We start from the raw sequence: 24,287 nt of genomic DNA, 5'->3' as shown, positions 1-24,287 counted from the left end.
TGAGCTCAGAGAAAGTGTAGAAACCCTTGTAGTTACAAAGGTCTGTATTAAAACCTTTTCATCATTGATTAGAGCTGATTAGTCTTTCATACACATACATAATTACCCCCACAGATATCTTACTCATCCATCAACAAGTTCTCACTATTTTACTGTCACTTTTATGAACACACATCCACACACGCATGCATTCCTAACTCTAGACATAAGCCCTTATTGTTTTAAATTACTTTTGCTTCTCAGAACTACAAAGATCATGCATCACGTAGATTGGAAGTCCTCTGATACTCAGATTTGGGTATTTTCATCATTGAGCCACTTCTTTTTAAAGTATGTAAATATGCCTCTTGGAGCACCTGGGTGGCTCATTCATTTAAGCGTCAGACTGTTGATTTCAGCTCAGGTCATGATCTCATGGTTTGTGGGTCGACCCTCCATTGGGCTCCACACTGACAGTGCAGGGCCTGCTCAAGATTCTTGTTCTCCCTCTCTCTGCTCTTCCCCCATCTCTGAAAATAAATAAATAAACATTAAAAAAAAAAAAAAGATTCTCTCTCTCCCTCTCTCTTTGCCCCTCCCCTGCTCATGCTCTCTCACTCTCAAAAAAAAAAAAAAAATTAATTAAATTAAGTATGTAAATATACCTCCTTCAGGGGCAGACTGGGAGATGTGTGTTTCTGTCTGCTCCCTCTGCACATCAAGCCCTGAGGGGGATAGACAGTTAAGAGTTGTTTCTTTGTTTGCTACCAACCCACTGAATCTATGAACACGAGTCCCACTGGCTACCAGTGCCAGGTTATCAAGAGATGTGTCCTCTGGGGGGCAGCCACAAAAGCCAGGGTGGCACCCGTTATGCATAAGCTCCTTTCTCAAAGACGTTGGTAACGTGGAGTGGGACAAAGGGAGAGCACAAAGATGGTGCCTGCTGGCCTTCCTGGTTTCTGGAGAGGATGGCAGTGGGCCTCTAGATGTGCGTTATGATAGAAGCCTGCCCCACAGGTCACAGCTATTGAGAGATAAACTAATAGGCCTCTTTCACAAAAAGGTTGTGTGTCAATCTGCTGCCTCTGCAGTGTGCAGTGAGGGATGGATACCTCCTTAAGAATGGTTTCTCTCTTACAGTCTTGTGGTACCTGCAAACATAAGCCCCATTAGAGGGCTTCCTCTGGGAGCAGCTGCAAAAACTGGGGCACCAGACATGTGGACGAGCTCCTTTTTGGGATATACTGATGACCTACCTGGAGTGAGGCAGAGGGAGAACAGGAAGATGTCCCTACCAGTCTCTGTGGTTTCTGGAGAATATTGCAGTTCGCCTCTAGAAGTGTTTTAAATTAGAAACCTGCCCCTCAAGCCAAAACTTTAAAGGTAAGCAATAGCTTCTTTCGTGGGGAAACTGGGCATGATTCAGTCTGCTCCCTCTGCGCTGGGCTCTGAGGGCCAAGCCATGGTGAGTCCACACAAATCCTGTAAGAACTATTAGTTCACTATAGACTGTGGATCTCGTGGATGTAAGTCCCTGTTGGCTTTCAGAGCTAGGTGTTTTGTGAGTCCATTTCTCAGGTAGAAGTCTTAAAAGTTGTGGTGCCAGCTCTGGTGTCCAAGCCCTTCTCTCCTCAGAGAGAAGCTGGGAGTTGTGAGCTCCCTCCTAGTTGTGTGTTGCTGCTCCAGGGATAAGATTGTGTCTGAGGCTTTCCTACTCAATTCAGTGGGAGTTTTTTCTCACTTGCCTGATGTGTAAGAGTCACTCAGCTAGTTTCTAGATTTCTTTCAGAGGGGATTGTTCTGTATGTAGCTGAAGATTCGGTGTGTCTGTGAAAGGAGGTGACTTTAAGGTTCTCTTTTGTCACTGTCTTGAACCAGAAAAACAGTTTGTGGATTCTTATAAGAAATGCTATATCATCAATGTTTCTGCTGGCAAAGATCATGATATTATGTGGGAAAACATGCTATCAGTGATTGAGTTGAGAAATGATTTGGGAGTGTTGGGTTCAATGAAAACTGTTAAGAATACCTTAACCCATTTATTTCATTCATATTTTTCTTGTAATATTTGCAAAAGAATTATATATAACAATCTATGTCTACTTACATAAATGTCTCTTTTGCTAGGTTTTGAAATAGAATTTGTAAGTGTTAAGAAAGTATGTGTTATAGTTTTTAATTGGCCGTATTGTTTCTTTTTTTGTGGTATATAAACTAATGATAGGTCTTACAGTAGATGTATCTTAAGATTTGATGAAATATGGTACATACCTTAAACATATTAATGTTCATAAATTATTTGATCCTTATGTTAATACTGGGAGATAAGACAGGCATTATTATTTCCATAAGACAAATGAAACTCAGGTGGTTTTCATTTTGTTATAGGTGAGGCTGTGTTATATTTTATAGACTTTTAAACTTAACCTAATAAGATAGTTCAGTAATTTATTTTTTATAACGTTAAACCAAAACTTTATAGCATTTTTACTGCTGAGTAGATCATGTTACATAATGACACTTTTTTGAAAGTGTGATGTTATAAAAGAAACATGACTGGTGATAAAGCACAGGGCTATTTATGTGTGGAGTTAGGGACACTCGGATATGACAGCAATTCCTGGAAGGGAAGCAAAGGATCAAACCTAGGAGAAATGTGGTTCTATGTAAAACATCTCAAATCTAATCGAACTGTGAAGTGTATTTATTAACATGTTATAGATAACAACATATGTCTTGTTCAGACCTTCAAAAGTGGCTCATTTTTTCGTAGGTGCTGTGTCTTCTTCACATTATACAGTTGCCTATATCTACTGCTTGGTAGTCAGCTTCCTGCTTCCAAGCAATAGAAACCAACTGTGGAAGGATTGTTAGTTTATAGTATCAATGGGAAGGCTGGAGAACCAACCAGGCTCAAAAAACAATAGAGGCCAAGTGAGGCTAGGCTGCCCAAGAACAGCCAGAGTCTGGGGAAACTGTATTTTGGTCTTTCAGTTTCCTCCTGTCCAGAGTCAGACATTGTTGAATTTTCAAAATCAGATCCAGGGCAGCCAGAATAAGCACATGTACACTTTATTATAATATATTATGCCATATATATTTTGTTTAAATATGATTGAGTGGAACATTTAAAATGTGCATTTAATGAGGCCACTTTTAGGTATAAAGAATTGTTTTATTATAATTACTTTTCTTTTGAAGAGTGCTCTTAAATACTGGAAGACATTCCTAGAACCACAACATTCATCCTGCTGTTGGCACAGCCTATTTTATTAACTCCTTCCTTGCTGAAAGTTAAAATATATATGGGTATCTCCTCCTGCCCCTGCGCAGAAACTAAGCCAATTTTATTGTGAAATATATTATGATTCACCTTACTTGCTGGAATTCACCTATAAAACTAGGTATGGCTATGGGTAGCAGAGAGTCATTTTTAGGCATTCCTTGATTATACCATTCTCCAGTGTCACTTGACTTCCATCTCTGAATTCAGTCTTTAAGTATCTAACATATAGTTTGTGTACCCATTTATTTGTTTATTGCTTACTGCAAAGGTAATGAATGGTTGTTTTAAAATCTGTAACATTACAGAAACACAGAACAAAGAGTGACCATTCCCCATAATCCTGCTCTCAAGGCTTTTATGTTAATATTCCTGTTAATAATATTATGTTAATAGTTTGGTAGATCTTCATCCAGACTGCCTGGGTTCCATTTCCAGCTTTTCCATTTAGCTGGCCACCTTGGACAAGTTATTTGTCCTCACACTGCCTCAGTTTCCTCATTTCAGCATAATAGTACTGTCCTACAAGGTTTTGTGAGGGTTTAATAGATAAGATGAAAAGTGTTCAGCATAATTACTAGCATATAGTAAGTGCTTGATAAATGCTAGTTTGTGTATGTGTATTGGTCAAGATAAGCTAGATTATATTGCAATAACAAACAATCCATCCAAATCTCAGTGGCTTAACACAACAAAAATTTCTTGCTAATGCTGCATTTCTTACACAGATTAGCAGGGTGTTTTCTCCATGTAGTCAGTCAGGGGCCCCAGCTAATGGAGGTTCGACCAGGTTGTGGCCACACTCTGTAATACATTGTGCTTTTAGTCACCATAAAGAGACTATAAAATCACACATGGATTTTTTACTGCCTCAGCCCATAATTGACATACTCTACTTCCATTTACAATTTATTAGTCATAACTAGTAACCATGGCTCTGCCCTGCTGCAAGTCAGGTGTGACATGTGAAAGGGGAGTTCAGAATATTTTGGTGAGTGCTACAACCTGTGGCAAGGCCATTCCTCCCCCTACTCCCCAGTATGGCATAATATTATCCAAACTGTGTTGCAGGTTTTTTTTTTATTTCATAGTAAGACTAAATTTATTCAATACCCTAGTAAAAGTTTTGATTATAGTTATCCAACAGTATAAAAAGTACAAAACAGATTGGTAGATTTCTAATATATTAATACAAAGTGCATGACTACATACAGTACATCCTACAGGCAAAGAGGTGGAAGGGGAAAAAGAAGGCCTTGGTTGAGGTCTAGTAATAGATAAATAAATACAGAGGTAGAGATGATCCATATTATGGTATATTCTAACACCAATACTGTAGCCAAAATGTACAAAAAAATTTTTTTGAAACGAGGAGGAAGATGATAATGGCTGGGACTCTTGTAATTTACCTCAGAGGCTGTGGGAGAGCCAACCCAACTCACGGTGTAATCTGTGCATATGGTGGCTTGTAGTTTTTGCCATAAGGAAGAAATATAAAATTTTAAGTTTGGATTAAGAACTATAAAACTATAGGGTGCCCATAAAAAGTGGCTCACTCCTTACTGTTATTTATACTAATTTTTAAAATCCAGTTTTAAAAATAAGCACTGCTGGCACAAGAACGGACACTCAGATCAATGGAACAGAATAGAGAACCCAGAAATGGACCCACAAATGTATGGCCAACTAATCTTTGACAAAGCAGGAAAGAATATCCAATGGAATAAAGAGCGTCTCTTCAAGTGGTGCTGGGAAAACTGGACAGCGACATGCAGAAGAATGAACCTGGGCCACTTTCTTACACCATACACAAAAGTAAACTCAAAATGGATGAAAGACCTAAATGTAAGACAGGAAGCCATCAAAATCCTCGAGGAGAAAGCAGGCAAAAACTTCTTTGATCTTGGCCACAGCAACTTCTTACTCAATACGTCTCTGGAGACAAGGGAAACAAAAGCAAAAATGAACTACTGGGACCTCATCAAAATAAAAAGCTTCTGCTTTTTATTAAAAGCGAAGGAAATAATCAGCAAAACTAAAAGGCAACCGACAGAATGGGAGAAGATATTTGCAAATGACATATCAGATGAAGGGTTAGTATCCAGAATCTATAAAGAACTTATCAAACTCAACACCCAAAAAACAATCCAGTGAAGAAATGGGCAAAAGACATTAACAGACACTTCTCCAAGGAAGATATCCAGATGGCCAACCGACACATGAAAAAATGCTCAACATCACTCATCATCAGGGAAATACAAATCAAGACCACAATGAGATACCACCTCACCCCTGTCAGAACGGCTAACATTAACAACTCAGGCAACAATAGATGTTGGCAAGGATGCTAAGAAAGAGGATCTCTTTTTCAGTTCTGGTGGGAATGCAAGCTGGTGCAGCCAATCTGGAAAACAGTATGGAGGTTTCTCAAAAAATTAAAAATAGAACTACCCTATGACCCAGCAATTGCCCTACTAGGCAGTTATCCATGGGATACAGGTGTGCTGTTTCGAAGGGACACATGCACCCCCATGTTTATAGCAACACTATCAACAATAGCCAAAGTATGGCAAGAGCCCAAATTTCCATCGATGGATGAATGGATAAAGAAGAGCCCAAATTTCCATCGATGGATGAATGGATAAAGAAATGGATATATATATATATATATATATATATATATATATATATATATATATATATATATAAAACGGAGTATTACTTGGCAATCAAAGAGAATGAAATCTTGCCATTTGCAACTACGTGGATGGAACTAGAGGGTATTATGCTAAGTGAAATTAGTCAGTCAGAGAAAGACAAAAATCATATGACTTCACTCATCTGAGGACTTTAAGAGACAAAACAGATGAACATATGGGAAGGGAAACAAATATAAAAACAGGGAGGGGGACAAAACAGAAGAGACTCATAAATCTAGAGAACAAACTGAGGGTTTCTGGAGGGGTTGTGGGAGGGGGGGTGGGCTAAATGGGTGAAGGGCACTAAGGAATCTACCCCTGAAATCATTGTTGCACTATATGCTAACTACTTTGGATATAAATTTTAAAAAATAAAAAATAAAATTAAAAAAAATAAAAAATATATTAAGTGTAAAAAAAAATAAGCACTGAGTCATGTTGTTATAGGGTAGGCAAATGATCCTCCCTGGTTATGAAAAGTCTGAACCGGTGATAGGTTATTCCTGAACGTTTAGAAAAGAGGCACCCAGAGTACTTTGGTTTGGGTTCAAGTAAAAAGCCTTCAAATGAAGATTTTGGAATTGAAGAGCTCCATCTTCAGGATGCATCATCTGACATCTCAATGTTCACAAAGCCTGACTGAAAGAAGTCAAACCTAAACCAGCCCACTCAGCATTAACACACACCTCTTTTCTTTTAGAATTTTACTTTAATATAGAGTGGAAAAAAAAACAAAACAAAAAACCCAAACCCTAACAGGTTAAAATCAAACAACCACTCTACACAGACAAAACCTTCACAGAGGTCAACTGAAGTAATCCAGAGCTAAAACTGAATTGTGAAGATTTTCAATGAAGTCACCAGTCGTGTAACACAAAGGCAATTATTTACACGCTAGGCAAGCCCTCTAAGAAATGTTCCCCAAGAAGCATTAACCTTTGTTTTTTGTGTGTGCCATCCTGAAGATTTGCACATTTTTTTAAGATAATTTAACATTTTTAATAGAATGTGATCTCTACCGTGTGGTAATGCTTTGGTACTCTTTATTTAGGATTCCTCATCCTAAAACTTGACATTTCCCCAGAGGAGCTTTGATTCTGCTTTAGAAGTTTCAAAATAGATTAAAATCTTTATTAAAAATCAATACGGAGGGAGGTGACAGAGGATGCAACATATACACTCAAGTTACCTCTCTGTATGTTTAGAAATTACTCCTTCAAGGTATTTGCACCAGACAGCTTTGTCCTGCTTAATATTCAGTAGTACAGGTTTAAATCATCAGAACCTTGGCAAGACCTTAAATTATTAACAACTACCTCTTGGGGCAAGTCCGTGTTACTGAGTTATGACAAATTTATTATCATGAAGGAAAACAAGCACAGCCAGTCATCTTAAAAATGCCCCAACCACTGCTTCTCAATATAGAAAGACTAAAACTACATATGTTTATCATACAACAAATCCCATCTCTGTCCTCTGAAATTCCCCTAGTTTCATTCATTAAAAGGGGATTAAAAAAAAAAAGACTTAAAGAGCACTTTACAGCATCATTCAGCTTTCCTATGAAATACTCAACATCTTAAATATTATGTATACTTTTTTCTTTTAGTAGGCTAGACACTGGCTTCAGAGTTTGTGGAACTGGAGGAGAAATAACAACCCATTCAAAACTATTCTAGAAAGTGTCTTTTGGCAGAATAGCAGGTATCCAAGTTAAAAATAGGAGGGTTTTGTTGCTTTGTTTTCTTTCCAAAATTTAAATTGTTTTTTTGTTCCCCTTCTACCTAAATCTCAGTCACCACTCCTGAGTGGAGATGGGCAGAGGCTCTGGCCCCTGCTCCTCCGGCTTCTCAGCAGCTGCTTTCTTATTGCTGCAGCAAGGCTTGAATAAATGTGTGTCAATGAGAACTTCTGCAACGTATTTTCTGTCTTTTCCAGTATGTGAGACCTAAAAAGGAAAAAAACTGGCGTTCTCTTAGAGCCAGAAGCCATCTCTGTATCTGAGCCACCATCTGACTTGTTACTGTAACAAGGAGACTGAGCTGGAAAGGCACTTGAGGTGGTACTGTGAGCATCAGAATTGTGACATTTAAATTCCTTCTGTAGTTTACTGATCTGGTTGCTTTTTATCCAGTTTCCAGATAGAGTTTTCACTTTCTTTGGTTTCAATGTTGTCTTCAGACTGGGTCCTGCCCTTGCATCTACCACGTGATTCCAGTTTTTATTTTTATTTTTTTTAATCCTGCTGGCAATTTCTTCCGTCTTTTCACAAGCAGGACACAGGCATTACAGATGTCTCCTGAACAAGTCTCATGCAACCCAAAACAGCTCTGGAAGTCCTTTTCATAGCGTTTACTGTCAGTGAATCGAGAACTGGAGGACTTAGCTCTGCAAATACAGCAGCCGTCTATACTTTGGTACATCTTTGGCTTGTGAAAACCAAACATCTTTTCTTCTGGGCAACAGTCTTCCAAAATCAGCCGTTCCACGCACAATAACGTTCCTGAGGTCTGGAGTGCACGCCAAGCTAACCCCCCCCCCCCCACCTTCCAATTGCTCCCTTCTCCTCAACTGTCTTGTCTAGACAGATGGTCTACTGCAGTTCTGCAGTTGCTACCACTGGCTGGGAAGGTGTAGATTCCCCAGTTCTTTTTTTTTTTTTTTTTTTTTTTTTTTAATATATATCATGAACATCTCCCCATGTCAATATGTATTAATTCGTTGACTATTTATTGAGCACTTCTTTGTAGTAGGCCTTGTTCTGGGTAATGGGAATGAAGAAGACATTTAATAAACCCTGTCTTCATGAAATTTATTGGATTGCAAACAGATAAGAAATAAAATATTTTTTAAGTATAATATGTTAGAAGGTGATAAATGTTACGGCAAGAAAAAAGAAAGGGAAGAGGCAGAGGGAGTTTGGGTGATACAGTTTTAATTAGAGTGGTCACTGAAGGTCTTTGTGAGGTGATTTGAGTTAAATTCTGAAAGGTGTGAGAAATAGCTTGTGAATATCTTTATGGAGAGAACATCCTAAGAAAATAAAACTATACATGTGGCTTGGTGATGTGAACATGAAGATGCATTTTCCTATTTTTGTATATGTTTAAAATTTTGTATATGTTTAAAATTATGAAAATAATTAAAAATTAAAAGTAAAGCTGGTTATAAAGCTGATAATCAGATTTTATAGCCACATTTTGGAAAAGAAAAATCAGATAAAAAATATAATAAATATTGTCAATTTCTTAAAAAAAAATAAAGGTTTACCAGTTTACCTCCTTAGAAACAAAGCTTTAACTTGTTTCTATGTAGCCTCACTAACTGCCATACAATCCAGCACTTGATTATTGCTGTTTCTCACTGCATAATTGTGTTGTGTGTTAGTCTTATGTTTCCAATTACTTGTTAAACTTTTAATTGTATCTTACTTTTTATCCCTCCTATCATTCCCTTTAAAGTGATTAGACATATAGTAAATTCCCTATAAAAGTTACAGATTGAGAAGTAAAACTTAGTGATGACTTTTTAAAAATATCTCAATTGTTAATAACTCTCAAAACATTTTGCTGTGTCGAGAATGAGAAAAGTTAATAAATAAGCCACACAAAATATATCCACAAGCAATTTAAAAGTTTGGAGTATTAGAGAACCGGTTTAAAAATACTTTGAGTATTGGGGCACCTGGGTGGCTCAGCTGGTTAAGCTTCCAACTTTAGCTCAGGTCATGATCTCGCAGTTCATGGGTTTGAGCCCGCATCAGGCTCTGTGCTGACAGCTCAGAGCCTGGAGCCTGCTTCAGATTCTGTGTGTGTGTGTGTCTCTCTCTCTGCCCCTTCCCTGCTCATGCTCTGTCTCTCTCTCTCAAAAATAAATAGACATTAAAAAATAAAATACTTTAAGTATTTTTTCAAGTAATTGGCTGGATGTGAAATACAGTTTGAATAGAGACATTTCTTAGTCACATACTTAGCATGATTCTTTCACTAAAAAATTTGTTTTTTCAGTGATTTACTTTCTGTTGCCATACAACTAGGCTACATTGCACAAACATTTTGAGTAACTTCTGTCACTTTTTCCTTAAGATGACCGAGAGTCTGAACAATTAGATGATTATGGTTGAAGCAAAAAATGAAATCAGCCTTGTTCAGCCCAAAGAGTTTACTGAACTTTATAAAAGTTATTTGGCCAGATTGTGAGGTAACGCCCAGATACCAATGAGGAGTGTATCTGAAGGATCACTCATTTAGAACCACCCTGTATTTAGGGGAAGTGGTGACAGGCTGGTCAAGGAAGACGTTTGTTACAGACAAATTTGTCAGTGTTAGTCACACAGTTAGAACATAATGTTTAGAAGAAAATGCATGACACTGTTGGGAAGCTATGTTGGAAAAGCTGTGGCCAGAGAAAAGAGATTACAAATCGTACTTCCATGACAGAGATAACTTGGAAATATGCATAAAAAGTTTTGTTTTCATAATTTAGTTCACTCTAGTTATCTATTTTATATGAGGCAGAATCTGTTTTGAGAATATCATTACCTTAGGAAGGAAGGGTTACTACATTATGCTGACATTAAATTAGAAATATTTTTAAGATTCAGAATGATTATTTTTTCGGTATCAGACTGTCTAATCATAGGCCTTATCTAATCATTAAAACAGTTTCCGAAAAGTGGCCATTTCTCATTGTCAAACACAGAAACCATGGCATCATCATAATTCACAGGTTACCAAAATACTTTTAGACCATAAACCAATAATTTTGATGTCTGAACCTCAATTCCCTCATCTGAAAAAATAGAGACACAGATTACCCTCCTTCACCATTTTATTGGTATGTTTTGAGTATACCAATTTCATGAGCCTCGTTCTTCTCAGCAGAAACTTGAGCAAAGGGAAAAATAAAGAATAATAATACAACCATTCATGGTGCCCTTGAAACAATGTGCCCATGTTAATTGCTAATCCTCCTCTGAAGGGAGAATTTCCTTATATTTCTACCTAATTACTAGAGGTACTTTACACTGCTCTGTCCTACCTAGCACGCATTCTGTGCTCAATCATCATTTATTCATTCATTCTTTTAGTGAGTTGGTCATTTACCAAACATTAAGATCTTACCGTGTGTCAGCTAGGGACTGGAGATACAAAGAAGGATAAAACAGTTCCAATTCTCATGGAACTGATAATAGAGGAAGGGAGACCATCACTATAAGTAGCTACAAATGCACTGAGTTTATGCAAAAGTAGTACGGGGTGCTATGGGAGTTTTCAGCAGGGGATTAGGTAACCTATTTTAGATCAGATTGGGTTTTAGAGACATCAAAGCTAAAACAAGAAAACTGAGGAGGAGTTGGCTAAGTAAAGAGTATAGGGGAAAGTGATTTAGGCAGAAGGAATAGCACTGATAGATTTTGAGGTACTGAAAGGAAAGCCAACATGCTACAATGTAGAGAGACAAAATCCAGATCTTGGAGTCTTTATTGTTTGGTCTTTATTCTGAGAGTAATGGGAAGCCATTGAGGATTTTTGTTTTCTGTTTTATATGTTTAAACAGGGAAGTAACATAATCACTTGCATTTTTAAAAGATCATTCTAGGCACTGTGTGAAGAATGGAGGAGAGGATGGCCCACAAATAATACATGTGGGTAAACAGAAGACAATTGGAGGAAATGAATTAGGGAGTTGGCAAAGAGGAAGAGGAAAAAGTGGACTGATTCAAAAGATATTTAAAAGACAAAATCAATAGGATTTGATTGTGAGGGAAAGATGAATCAAGGATGACTTCCAGATTTCTGGCTTAAGGAAATGGGTGGATGTCATTTATTTAAATAAGGAATACTGGAGGAAGAGAAGGTTTGGGAAGGAGAATCATGAATCATAGTTGACCAGTACATAGCATACACAATAAGCCCTTTAGAATACAAAAATCTCAGGATAGAGATTATACATAGATATGCAAATACAGGTTCTCATCATAATCATACTCATAACTTGATCCTTAAGTCTTTTTAAATTATGGATGATATTTATATCCTTTCAGTGGTCCTTTTCAGTCCTTTTCTTGGGCATTTCAGATCCTTTTAGGCCAGGTCTTGGGTGTTATACTGGTTCCAGCTTTAAATTACATGATTTAAAGCCTCCTCTTTCTTTCTTTTTTTTCTTTTTCTTTTTCTCCTCTTTCTTATAGATTATAAAACCATAACTTCTTCTTTTCTTTTATCCTAACATCTCTCACGTAGGATCTGATGTCGTCTGAAGATCATTCCCGCAGCTTGAATTTTCTTTATTTCTTACATATTTTTTTTCTCCATTGGGTTATAATAACTCAATAACTTCCTTCCCTCCAGCTACTAATCTTCCCTGTATTGTACCATTTCCAAAACTTAACAACAACAACAACAAAACTATCATGAAGGAAGAAGCATTTTTAATCACAAGCCATTATTGCCAAATATTGCTGAGGAACACCTGTTTCATAGTAATGAAACAGATGTTTTGATGAATGTCTACAGATGTTTTTCAGTCTTCACAAAAGATACAGCTAAAAAATAAGAATATAGAAAAATTGAAAATAAAGTAGTAGAAAATATGTATTAGGTAAATACTGAGTGAAATAAAGCTAGTATAAATCTATTAATATCAGAAAATGTGAGATTTTAAAGCAAAAAGCAATTAAAGAGGATCACTAGAGATGATAAAAGGATCAAATCACCAGGAACAACAGGGAGTTAGAGACAAATTCCACAATTATAATGAGAGATTTCAACAGCTATTTCTCAGTGTTACATCAAGCACACAAAAAAGCAAAGTTAACAAGATTGTTGAAAACTTGAACGAAACAAATTAATATGCTTGATTCAATGGACATATACAGAACGCTCCACAGAAAAACTGCAGAATACATGTTCTTTCAAGTGGAATACTTTTGATAATATTTGTAACCATATATTGGGCTATAAAGGAAGTCTGAACAAATTTCAAAGGACTGGTGTCATACATATTGCATTCTTTGATCACAGTGGGATAAAATGAAAAATCTGTACTGAAAAAATAATTATAAAAGTTCGTATATTTTGGGGCGCCTGGGTAGCTCAGTCAGTTAAGTGTCCAACTTTGGCTCAGGTCATGATCTCGCAGTTGGTGAATTCAAGCCCTGCATCTGGCTCCCTGCTGTCAGCGTGGAGCCCACTTTGGATCCTCTATTCTCCCCTCTCTCTACCCATCCCCCGCACTCTCTCTCTCTCTCTCAAAAATAAACATTAAAAAATTATTAAAGTTCTGGGGCGCCAGGGTGGCTCAGTCGGTTGAGCATCCGACTTCAGCTCAGGTAATGATCTTACGGTCCGTGAGTTTGAGCCCCGCGTCAGGCTCTGTGCTGACAGCTCAGAGCCTGGAGCCTGCTTCAGATTCTGTGTTTCCCTCTCTCTCTGCCCCTCCCCTGCTCATGCTCTGTCTCTCTCTCTCTGTCAAAAATAAATAAACATTAAAAAAAATTTTTTTAAATATTAAAGTTCTTATGTTTAGATACTAAAATGTATTAATGAATCAATGATAAAATAATGGAAATTTGAAGATCTTTAAACTGAAAGATAAAAATATTGCATATTAAAAAAATGATGGAGATTGCTGCTTCTAGACATGATGGAGTAACTGGTATTGGACTTCACCTTGTGTCACCAATAACTTTAAAAGTAGCAAAATATGTGAAACAACTGTTTTCAGACAGTAGATGATAGCACAGGGAAATGATCCTTAAAATAAGGGAAACATGTAAGGTGACCTTAATGTTTGCCTTCCCTTTCTGAATGAGGGCACTTTCTGATGTGTGGTGTAGGTCTCTCTCCAATAAATAAATACAAACTTTAAAAACAAAGAAAAAAAAAAGAAAATGGAATATGACAGTATGTAAAGGAAATAATACATCATTACCAGGATGGTTATATCTCACAAATCCAGGATTAGTTTACTATTAAAAACAAAACATGCTTGATAAAATTCAACACAGTTATGATTTTTTGAAAAAACTTCTTAATAAAGGAGTAAAAGAGACCATTCTAACCAGATAAAGGTTACCTTCCAAATACAACAGCTAACGTTATTCTTTTTTTTTTTTTAATTTTTTTTTAACGTTTATTTTTGAGACAGAGAGAGACAGAGCATGAATGGGGGAGGGTCAGAGAGAGGGAGACACAGAATCTGAAACAGACTCCAGGCTCTGAGCTGTCAGCACAAAGCCCGACGCGGGGCTCGAACTCAAGGACTGTGAAATCATGACCTGAGCCGAAGTCGGCCGCTTAACCGACTGAGCCACCCAGGCGCCCCCTTAGTTTGATATATTGAAAGCATTCTCATTAAGCTTAGGAACAAGTAGCATAAAGGAGAAAAGATATAAGTGGATCTTGTGGTGAGAAAGATACCCCTGGAACTCTGCAACACTGGCTCAATATAAGTAAATGAATTATGTTTATTGATTATAAAACTCAATATTGTTTTCTTAAAATAATGTCTTCCCAAAATGATCTATAAATTCAATGCAATATCAATCAAAATCCAAATGAAACTTGTGTGTGTGTGTGTGTGTGTGTGTGTGTGTGTGTGTGTGTGTAACTTGTTAAACTATATCTATAATTTATATGTAAGAGCCATAAATATGAAGAAGAATAAGATGGGGAGATTTGCCATAGAGGTTACCTTATTAAAAAGCTATAGTAACTGAGCCTTTTGGCTCCTTGAACCTTGTCATGGCCGTTGGCAAGAACAAGCACCTTACAAAAGGTGGCAGAAAGGAAGCCAAGAAGAAAGTGGTTGATCCATTTTCTAAGAAGGATTGGTATGATGTGAAAGCACCAGTTATGTTCAGTATAAGAAATATTGGAAAAACACTAGTCCACCAGAACTCAAGGAACCAAAATCACATCTGATGGCCTCAAGGGTCGTGTTTTTGAAGTGAGCCTTGTTGATCTGCAGAAAGTTGTATTCAGAAATTCAAGATAATTTTTGAGGATGTTCAGGGCAAAAACTGCCTAAGTTCCATGGGATAGATCTTATCTGTGACAAAATGTGCTCCTTGGTCAAAAATGGCAGACCCTGATTGAAGCCCATGTTGATGTCAAGACTACTGATGTTTATTTGCTTCATCTATTCTGTATTGGTTTTACTAAAAAATGTAACAATCAGATTTAGAAGACCTCTTATGTTCAGCACCAACAGGTCCACGAAAATTCAGAAAAAGATGATGGAGATCATGACGTGGGAGGTGCAGATAAATGACTTGAAAGAAGTGGTCAATAAATTGATTCCAGACAGCTTTGGGAAAGACATAGAAAAGTCTTGTCAATCTCTTTATCCACTCTATGCTGTCTTTGTTAAAAATATAAAAATGCTGAAGAAGCCTGTGTTTGATTTGGGAAAGCACATGGAGCTTCATGGTGAAGGTAGTGGTTCTGGAAAAGTTACTGAGGATGAGACTGGTACTAAAGTTCAATAAAACCTGTTTGAAATTTAGATATTTAATGGTGACAAATAAAAAATGTTTTTAAAAAAAAGGGACGCCTGGGTGGGTCAGTTGGCTAAGCATCCAACTTTGTTCGGCTCAGGTCATGATCTCAAGGCTCGTGGGTTTGAGCCCCACATCCGGCTCTGTGCTGACAGCTCAGAGCCTGGAGCCTGCTTAATATTCTGTGTCTCCCTCTCTCTCTGCCGCTCCCTGACCTGTGCTCTGTCTCTCTTCTCTAAGATGAATAAACACCAAAAAAAAAAAAAAAAAAAAAAAGAAAAAGAAAAAAAGAAAAAAACGTATAGTAATTTTAAGATAGTGTTACTGGTTTAAGAATAGAAAAAGTGACCAATAGAATAGAACAGGGTACCCAAACAGAACCACACCTATATGGAAACTTGATTTGTGACAGACTTTTTTTGTGGATCAGTGAAAGAAAAAATGGACTTAAAAAAAGTGTTAATACAGTTTAAAAGCATGACATTAAACCCCTACCTCTTATCATGCACTGGAATAAATTCCAAATAGATCGATGATTGGAACAAGAGGGGCAAATGATAAAACTTCTTTTTTTATTAATAATGTATTTATTTTTTAATTTACATCCAAGTTAGTTAGCATATGGTGCATTTCAGGAGTAGATTCCTTAATTCCCCTTACCCATTTAGCCCATTCCCCTCCCACAACCCCTCCAGTAACCCTCTGTTTGTTCTCTATATTTAAGAATCTCTTATGTTCTGTCCCTGTCCCTGTTTTTATATTATTTTTGCTTCCCTCCCTTAATGTTCATCTGTTTGGTATCTTGAAGTCCTCATATGAGAGAAGTCATATGGTATGTCTTTCTCTAATTTCGCTTAGCATAATACCCTTCAGTTCCATCCATGTAGTTGCAAATGGCAAGATTTCATTGTTTTTGATTGCTGAGTAATACTCTATTGTGTATATATACCACATCTTCTTTATCCATTCATCCATCGGTGGACATTTGGGCTCTTTCCATACTTTGGCTGTTGTTGTTAGTGCTGCTATAAACATTAGGGTACATATGCCCCAGGATCCCGTGGATAAATGCCTAGTAGTGCAATTGCTGGGTCATAGGGTAGTTCTATTTTTAATTTTTTGAGGAACATCCATACTGTTTTCCAGAGTGGCTGCACCAGCTTGCATTCCCACCAGCAGTGCAAAAGAGATCCTCTTTCTCAGCATCCTTGCCAACATCTGTTGTTGCCTGAGTTGTTAATGTCAGCCATTCTGACAGGGGTGAGGTGGTATCTCATTGTGGTCTTGATTTGTATTTCCCTGATGATGAGTGATGTTGAGCATTTTTTATGTGTCGGTTGGCCATCTGGATGTCTTCCTGGGAGAAGTGTCTATTCATGTCTTTTGCCCATTTCTTCACTGGATTGTTTTTTGGGTGTTGAGTTTGATAAGTTCTTTATAGATTCTGGATACTAACCCTTTATCTGATATGTCATTTGCAAATATCTTCTCCCATTCTATCGGTTTCCTTTTAGTTTTGCTGATTGTTTCCTTCGCTGTGCAGAAGCTTTTTATTTTGATGAGGTCCCAGTAGTTCATTTTTGCTTTTGTTTCCTTGCCTCTGGAGACGTGTTGAATAAGAAGTTGCTGCGGACAAGTTCAAAGAGGTTTTTGCCTGCTTTCTCCTCGAGGATTTTGATGACTTCCTGTCTTACATTGGGTCTTTCATCCATTTTGAGTTCATTTTTGTGTATGGCATAAGAAAGTGGGCCAAGTTCATTTTTCTGCATGTCGCTCTCCAGTTTTCCCAGCGCCATTTGCTGAAGAGATGGTCTTTATTCCACTGGATATTCTTTCCTGCTTTGTCAAAGATTAGTTGGCCATACGTTTGTGGGTCCATTTCTGGGTTCTCTATTCTGTTCCATTGATCTGAGTGTCTGTTTTTGTGCCAGTACCATACTGTCATGATGATTACAGCTTTGCAGTACAGCTTGAAGCCGGGATTGTGATACCTCCAGCTTTGGTTTTCTTTTTCAAGATTGCTTTGGCTATTCGGGGTCTTTTCTGGTTCCATACAAATTTTAGGATTGTTTGTTTGAGTTCTGTGAAGAATGCTGGTGTTATTTTGATAGATATTTCACTGAATATGTAGATTACTTTGGGTAGTATTGACATTTTAACAATATTTGTTCTTCCTATCTAGGAGCATGGAATGTTTTCCCATTTTTTGTATCTTCTTCAGTTTCCTTCATAAGCTTTCTATAGTTTCCAGTGTATAGATTTTTCGCCTTGTTGGTTAGATTTATTCCTAGGTATTTTATGGTTTTTGGTGCAATTGTAAATGGGATTCATTCCTTGATTTCTCTTTCTCTTTCTTTATTGTTGGTGTATAGGAATGCAACTGATTTCTGTGCATTGATTTTATTTATATCCTGTGACTTTGCTGAATTCATGGATCAGTTCTAGCAGTTTTTTGGTGGAGTCTTTTGGGTTTTGCATATAGATTATCATGTCATCTGTGAAGAGTGAAACTTTGACCTCCTCCTGGCTGATTTGGATGCCTTTTATTTCTTTGTGTTTTCTGATTGCTGAGCCTAAGGCTTCCAATACTATGTTGAATAACAGTGGCGAGGGTGGACATGCCTGTCTTGTTCCTGACCTTAGGGGGAAAGCTCTCAGTTTTTCTCCATTGAGGATGATATTAGTGGTGGATCTTTCATATATGGCTCTTATGATCTTGTGGTATGATCCCTTTATCCCTACTTTCTTGAGGGTTTTTATCAAGAAAGGGTGCTATATTTTGTCAATGCTTTCTCTGCATCTATTGAGAGGATCATGCGGTTCTTTTCCTTTCTTTTATTGGTGTGATGTATCACATTGATTATTTTGTGGATATTGAGCCAGCCCTGCATCCCAGGTATAAATCTCACTTGATCAGGGTGAATAATTTTTTTAATGTATTGTTAGACCTGGTTGGCTAGTATCTTGCTGCGGATTTTTGCATCCATGTTCATCAGGGAAATTGGTCTATAGTTCTCCTTTTCAGTGGTCTTTGTCTGGTTTTAGAATCGCTGGCTTCATAAAAAGAGTTTGGAAGTTTTCCTTCCATTTCTATTTTTTGGAACAGCTTCAGGAGAGTAGGTGCTAACTCTTCTTTAAATGTTTGATAGGTGGGAATGCGAGCTGGTGCAGCCACTCTGGAAAACAGTATGGAGGTTCCTCAAAAAACTAAAAATAGAACTGCCCTACAACCCAGCAATTGCACTACTAGGCAGTTATCCACAGGATACAGGTGTGCTGCTTCGAAGGGACACATGCACTCCCATGTTTATAGCAGCACTATCAATAATAGCCAAAGTATGGAAAGAGCCCAAATGTCCATCGATGGGTGAATGGATAAAGAAGATGTGGTATACATATACAATGGAGTATTACTCGGCAGTCAAAAAGAATGAAATCTTGCCATTTGCAACTACGTGGATGGACCTGGAGGGTATTATACGAAGTGAAATTAGTCAATCAGAGAAAGACAAAAATCATATGACTTCACTCATATGAGGACTTTAAGACAGAAAACAGATGAACATAAGGGAAGGGAAACAAAAATATAAAAACAGGGAGGGAGACAAAACAGAAGAGACTCATAAATATGGAGAACAAATGGAGGGTTACTGGAGGGGGTGTGGGAGGGAGGATGGGCTAAATGGGTAAGAGGCACTGAGGAATCTACTCCTGAAATCATTGTTACACTCTATGCTAACTAATTTGGATGTAAATTTTAAAAAATAAAAAATAAAACAAGTTAAAAAAAATATTTAAAAAAATGTTTGATAGGATTCCTCTAGAAAGCCATCTGGTCCTGGATTCTTGTTTTTTGGGAGATTTTTGGTTACTAATTCGATTTCTCTACTGGTTATGGGTCTGTTCAAATTTTCTGTTACTTCCCATTTCAATTTTGGTAGTTTGTATGTTTCTAGGAATTTGTCCATTTCTTCCAGATTGCCCATTTTATTGGCATATAACTACTCATAATATTCTCTTATTATTGTTTGTATTTCTGTTGTGTTGGTTGTGATCTCTCCTCTTTCATTGTTGATTTTATTTATTTGGGTCCTTTCCTTTTTCTTTTTGATCAAACTGGCTAGGTTTTATCAGTTTTGTTAATTCTTTCAAAGAACCAGCATCTGGTTTCATTGATCTGTTCTACTGTTTGTTGTTGTTGTTATTGTTGTTGTTGTTTTTTGGTTTTGATAGCATTGATTTCTGCTCTGGTCCTTATTATTTCCTGTCTTCTGCTGGTTTGGGGTTTATTTGCTGTTCTTTTTCCAGCTCTTTAAGGTGTAAAGTTAGGTTGTGTATCTGAGACCTTTCTTCCTTCTTTAGGAAGGCCTGGATTGCTGCTATATACTTCCCTCTTATGACCTCCTTTTGATAAAATTTCTTGAAAACCATATAGAAAACCATATATAGAAAGCCATATTTTATGGCTTTGGAGTCCAAATGGATTTATTTCTTTTTTTTTTTTTTTTTTTTTTTTAATTTTTTTTTCAATGTTTATTTATTTTTGGGACAGAGAGAGACAGAGCATGAATGGGGGAGGGGCAGAGAGAGAGGGAGACACAGAATCAGAAACAGGCTCCAGGCTCCGAGCCATCAGCCCAGAGCCTGACGCGGGGCTCGAACTCACGGACCGCGAGATCGTGACCTGGCTGAAGTCGGACGCTTAACCGACTGCGCCACCCAGGCGCCCCTATTTCTTTTTTTTTTAATGTTTATTTTTGAGAGAGAGAGTGAGAGAGTGAGTGAGTTTGGGAGCGGGGAGGGGCAGAGAGAGAGGGAGACTCAGAACCTGAAGCAAGCTCCAGGCTCTGAACTGTCAGCACAGAGCCCGATGCCAGGCTTGAAGTCACCAACTGTGAGATCATAACCTGAGCTGAAGCAGACATTTAACTGACGGAGCTATCTAGGCGTCCCAGTCCAAAAAGATTTCTTAAAGGAGATTCACAAAGTATAAATCAAAAAACAAAGATGACAGCCAAAACAGTCTTGAAAAACAAGTCCAAATTTGGAGGATTCACACTTCCCAATTTCAAACCTAGTACAAAACTACAGTGATGGAGATACTGTGGTGATGGCATGAGGAAAGACACATAGATCACTGGAATAAAATGGAGAATCCAGATATAAACTCTTCCATTTATGGTCAATTGATTTTTCACAAGGGTGCCAAAATAATTCAATGGAGAAAAAATTATCTTTTCAAAAACTGGTCCTGGGACAACTGAATATCCACACATGAAAGAATGAAATTGGATTCCTACTGGAACTTTACACAAAAATTAACTAAAAATGGATCATAGACCTAAATGTTAAAAAACAAAACAAACCCCCCCCCCCCAAAATAAACCCACTGTAGAACTGCAAGAGGGATAACTGAGTGGCTTAGTTGGTTAAACATCTGACTCTTTATTTTGGCTGAGGTCATGATCTTATGGTAGTGATATCGAACCCCACATTGGGATTGTGCTGGGCATGGAGCCTGGTTTAGATTCTCTCTCCCTCCCCTGATTGCACTTGCTCTAAAAACAAAACAAAAGCAAGGAACACCCCCCCCCCCCGCCCCCCACAACACACACACATTTAAAACTACTAGAAGAGGGGCGCCTGGGTGGCGCAGTCGGTTAAGCGTCCGACTTCAGCCAGGTCACGATCTCGCGGTCTGTGAGTTCGAGCCCCGCGTCGGGCTCTGGGCTGATGGCTCAGAGCCTGGAGCCTGTTTCCGATTCTGTGTCTCCCTCTCTCTCTGCCCCTCCCCCGTTCATGCTCTGTCTCTCTCTGTCCCAAAAATAAATAAATGTTGAAAAAAAAAATTAAAACTACTAGAAGAAAACAGGGGTAAATCTTAGTGAACTTGGGTTAGGCAGTGATCTCTGAGATACAACCCCAAAAGACAAGTGACAGAAAAGAAAATTTGAAAAATTGGATTTCATCAAAATGAAAAACTTTTGTGGAAGAAGCTATACCATCAAGAAAGTAAAGGACAGGAGTGCCTGGTTGGCTCAGTTGGGGGAGTTTGTGACCCTTGATCTCAGGTTATGAGTCTGAGCCTCATATTGGGTATAGAAATAACTTTAAAATAATTAAATCTTAAAAAAAAAACAGGGGAGGGGGAGAGTGCCTGGGTGGCTTAGTCAGTTAAGCTGTGACTCTTGATTTTTGGCTTGGGTCGTGATCTCACGGTTTGTGAGACTAATCCCTGCCTTGGGCTCTGTACAGACAGCACAGAGCCTGCTTGAGGTTCATTCTCTCTCTCTCTCTCTCTCTCTCTCTCTCTCTCTCTCTCTCTCTCTTTCTTTCTGTCCCTCCTTTGCTTTTGAGGGAGCATGTGCACTTTCTCTCTCTCTCAAAATAAATAGGCAAAAAGAAATTAAAAGACATCTCATATAGTGGGAGAAAATACTGAGGGTGGTAAAGAAAGCCCTCTAACAGAGCACAGATGCAAATGCTGGCGGTCAAGAAAGCAAGCCCTGTTAATATTAAGGCCTGAAGACATATGGATAGGGCACCAACAGTATCTGCTACACAGTCCCAGGCTCTCTTCAGTAGAATTAGGCAGGCCCTCGTCTTAGCTTGAGTTTCCTCAAAAAGTATACATAACCTGAGGCAAAAGACTTATGTGCTATTATTAAGGCAAGCAGTTCCAAGAAACAGGGATAGGAAAAGAGAAATGAAGCAGAGGAGGGAGAACCAATATGAAATTGCATTGTGGACTTAGGCCATTATTAAATGCTATTGATTGCTTGATCTCTTGGGCAAGTCCTCAAGAAGCCTTAAAAAACCCTTGAACTTTTGCACTTGAAAACCTAAGAAGCACCTGAATACAATTTTTAAAATCCTGGTTTTCCCTCACAGGGTTAGTTGATATCTGTAAATTAAGACTCTCTTAGACCTCATTCATACCTTAGGTTCCCTTTAATCAATATCCAACACATAATTGGTGGTAATGGATAGCAGGGATAATTGAAATCCACAGAATAATAGCTACCATTTAGTAAGTACAAGGCAGTTTTATATAATATCTAATCCTCACAAAGTAGCTTTTGTTATACTGATTTTATTAATGTCCAAGCTGAGATTCAGCTAACTTAAGGAGCGTGGCCAACATCACAAAACTAGCAAGTAGCAGACCAGGTTTTGGAAACATGTCTTTTTTTTTTTTTTTTTTAACTCCCATAAACAATGTTCTTTCTATTATATCAGGATGCCTCATAGAAGAAAGGATTGAAATTCCTAAATCTCATCGTAGCCAATACTTTTAAAAAATGTTATTTATTTTTTAAATAGGTCATACAAACACATGGTTTAAAATGCGAGAAATACAAAAGCATATTCAATGAAAACTCTCCTTTAAACTCTGTCCAGTTCCTCTTTTCAGGGGCAACTAATTTTACCAGTTTCTTGTGTATTTTCTCTAAAATATTTATGCATAAATATAAATACTGTTTTTTACCCTTTTATTTAAATGTTTATTTTTGAGAGAGAGAGTGAGAGAGAACGTGAGTGGGTGAAGGGCAGAGAGAAAAGAAGGCAGAGGATCCGAAGTGGGTTCAGCACTGACAGCAGAGTGCCCAGTGCAGGGCTCGAACTCATGAACTATGAGGTCATGACCTGAGCTATAGTCAGATGCTTAACCGACGGAACCACCCAGTTGCTCCTGTGTTTTACCCTTTTAACAGAAATGGAGTTATTCTATGAAATGTATACTGTTGTTAGACATCTTAGAGTATAAAAAAAAATAAATGGTTGTAACATTTTAGGCTTTGTGTATATAAGAATATGTAAAAAGCACTTTTCTTTTTTTTTTAAATAAAGCTTTAATTTAAAATGATTAGATTATTTAAAATGCACATGTCCTCAATATAAAAGAAATTGAATTTTTTATCCAATTAGTGAACGCATAGTCAAAATACTAAAAAATGAGGTAAATTGTTTTTTACCTAGAAGCATAATAAATCAGAAGCAAACTCCGTCAAATGTTAGTCATTGAGAACATCAATCTGTACAATGACTCTGCTGTCAACTTCAGGTTTGAGGCTTAATCATTTTATTTTTTTATTTTTTATTTTTGCCATATGTAATGTTTGACTGATTTTATTTAAAGATTTTTATTTTATTTTATTTTTTTATTTTATTTTTATTTTTATTTTTTATTTATATATGAAATTTATTGTCAAATTGGTTTCCATACAACACCCAGTGCTCATCCCAAAAGGTGCCCTCCTCAATACCCATCACCCACCCTCTCCTCCCTCCCACCCCCCATCAACCCTTAGTTTGTTCTCAGTTCTCAACAGTCTCTTATGCTTTGGCTCTCTCCCACTCTAACCTCTTTTTTTTTTTTTTTCCTTCCCCTCCCCCATGGGTTCCTGTTAAGTTTCTCAGGATCCACATAAGAGTGAAACCATATGGTATCTGTCTTTCTCTGTATGGCTTATTTCACTTAGCATCACACTCTCCACTTCCATCCACGTTGCTACAAAAGGCCATATTTCATTTTTTCTCATTGCCACGTAGTATTCCATTGTGTATATAAACCATAATTTCTTTATCCATTCATCAGTGGATGGACATTTAGGCTCTTTCCATAATTTGGCTATTGTTGAGAGTGCTGCTATGAACATTGGGGTACAAGTGCCCCTATGCATCAGTACTCCTGTGTCCCTTGGATAAATTCCTAGCAGTGCTATTGCTGGGTCATAGGGTAGGTCTATTTTTAATTTTCTGAGGAACCTCCACACTGCTTTCCAGAGTGGCTGCACCAATTTGCATTCCCACCAACAGT

The 24,287-nt window shown here is 37.6% G+C and overlaps 2 non-coding genes and 2 pseudogenes across 2 annotated transcripts; 1 reads left to right on the top strand and 3 right to left on the bottom strand.

The window, feature by feature from the left end:
* Window positions 1–70, bottom strand: LOC112856721 (small nucleolar RNA U2-30). The gene has a single exon (XR_003223266.1). It is a non-coding gene; the product is annotated as a small nucleolar RNA U2-30 (small nucleolar RNA).
* A 167-nt stretch (window positions 71–237) lies between these two features.
* Window positions 238–316, bottom strand: LOC112856722 (small nucleolar RNA U2-19). The gene has a single exon (XR_003223267.1). It is a non-coding gene; the product is annotated as a small nucleolar RNA U2-19 (small nucleolar RNA).
* A 7,250-nt stretch (window positions 317–7,566) lies between these two features.
* Window positions 7,567–8,411, bottom strand: LOC147579957 (SIN3-HDAC complex-associated factor pseudogene; annotated as a pseudogene).
* Window positions 8,412–8,495: 84 nt separating this feature from the next.
* LOC147579956 (small ribosomal subunit protein eS1 pseudogene) lies at window positions 8,496–17,395 on the top strand (annotated as a pseudogene).
* Window positions 17,396–24,287: the final 6,892 nt, after the last annotated feature.

The sequence above is a fragment of the Puma concolor genome, chromosome B3 (assembly GCF_028749965.1).
Source record: "Puma concolor isolate L17-30 chromosome B3, mPumCon1.1.hap2, whole genome shotgun sequence".
Taxonomy (NCBI): domain Eukaryota; kingdom Metazoa; phylum Chordata; class Mammalia; order Carnivora; family Felidae; genus Puma; species Puma concolor.
This window is presented reverse-complemented; position numbering and strand designations above follow the sequence as displayed.